Source organism: Acyrthosiphon pisum, unplaced genomic scaffold (assembly GCF_005508785.2).
Source record: "Acyrthosiphon pisum isolate AL4f unplaced genomic scaffold, pea_aphid_22Mar2018_4r6ur Scaffold_20497;HRSCAF=21204, whole genome shotgun sequence".
Classification (NCBI taxonomy): domain Eukaryota; kingdom Metazoa; phylum Arthropoda; class Insecta; order Hemiptera; family Aphididae; genus Acyrthosiphon; species Acyrthosiphon pisum.
In genome coordinates, this window is record NW_021769862.1 from 2,884 (window position 1) to 4,619 (window position 1,736).

General features: G+C 48.4%; 1 non-coding gene across 1 annotated transcript; it reads right to left on the reverse strand.

Moving 5' to 3' along the window:
- Nucleotides 1-309: 309 nt before the first annotated feature.
- LOC115034668 lies at nucleotides 310-502 on the reverse strand. Its single transcript, XR_003839993.1, has one exon. It is a non-coding gene; the product is annotated as a U2 spliceosomal RNA (small nuclear RNA).
- Nucleotides 503-1,736: the final 1,234 nt, after the last annotated feature.

A 1,736-nucleotide genomic window follows, 5' to 3' on the forward strand; every position in this document is an offset into this window, starting at 1 on the left:
TATATGACTTTGTTGTGGTCACCGGTCAACGATATTCAAAATAATATCTTAAACGAATTTTTAATGTTAACTGAAATACTGAAGGCACATTGGACTTTGATATATTCATAAAAATAAGGCGCGTCATCCAATTCACAATTTAGGAAATTTAAAACACAAGACTTCAATATTCAAAATCCGAAATCCAAAAATCCAAAATCCAAAATTTTGAAATTTCACAAATTTGAAAAATCCAAAATTTTGAAAAATTTTGAAAATTCAAAATAATTTTTTCAAAATACTTTTAACTTATACTAATTGCTCATATTTATTATGTGGGCCGTTCCCGGTGGTACTGCAATACCGGGTCAACCCGCGGTGGAGCAGGAGCAAGCCCCAAAATCTCCACCAAGTTTGAAAAAATTAGTTTAACATTTGAACCTTTCAATGAAAGGTGTATCAGATGTTAAGCTGATAAGAACAGAGTTATTTATTTGTTAATGTTTATGGTGAATACAGACATGGGGAGGACAAAAAACATGGGGGGGGTACAAGTAGCGGAGGTTTTTTACTTATGAAATGACAAAAGGTTGTAATAGTGAACTGCATGACGATGGTGACGGTGGGTCGAATGATCCAGCTCAGCCGTGCCTTGCTCGGACCCCACTTATGTGTTCGGTGAAGACGTCTCTAGAGTATCCGATGACTTCGCTGACGCATAGCTTCCGCAAGAGTTTCGCATAAGATCTGCTGCAAAGCTGTCTCACTAGCACATCGTTGTTCGGATCCCATGAGCCCAAAGAGCCAACAATGAACGGAAACACTGAGACTTCCCCAGGGTGGTCATTTGCGATCTCCTTCCTTAGATCCTCATACTTGGCCTTTTTCTCAGCGGCAGCTTCCTCAAACGCCTTGATTCTATTGTCGAAGGGTACTGTGGCATCAATGATTAGTGTTGTGGTGCCCTTTCTGAGCACAAGGTCGGGCCTGAGGCGTTGTACGCCGATCACCTGGTTCTCAGACACGACCTCAAATTTCCCGGCCGCTGCTTTCTTCAACCTGGCCACCAGAGAGTTATGCCTGGCCATATAGAGGCTGGTGTACCGCATGCAATGGTTGACAACGTGGGCGAGGCTTTCTATATTATTCCCACACCGTCGACATCGGCGGTCACCAGTCCTCCAGGACGAGGACCCGTTCAGCGGCACCAGGTTCAGCCTTGCCCTATGCACGAACCTCCAGTCAGCAAATCGGCAGAAGTCGCCCGCTCGGAGAAAGTGGCTGGACGCGGCGTGCGCAGCTACACATTCTATGGCCCTGCCTTGGTCCGGTTTATCGATGAGCGCCTGGCCCCTCGCAATGCGGAAATGGTCGCGTATGGTCTTCATGACTTCCCTCCTCTGCTTCGCGCGCAAGGTAGTTCCCGCATGGGAGATGGAGGGGGGGCCATCCAGGGACCAAGATGCGGCTAGTCTCCCGGATGCGTTGCGGGCGCGGGACCATACACTGGCAACTCCACTGCCCCGGGTATCTCGGAAGGGGCCTTCATTGTCACCTGATAGGTAGCTACCGACCTCACTGTTGGAAGGAGTTCGGCCAATCCTCCGGCAGGTGACGCTCCTCACATGATCGACCGCTTCCCTCGTGACTCGTCCGTCGGGGGAGGTGAGTAGCTTAAAGGCGCTATCTATGGCTGCAATGTCAGAGTCCTCAGCCAGCTTCGTTATTCCGCAGCAGCCTCGCAGAGTGGAACCGTA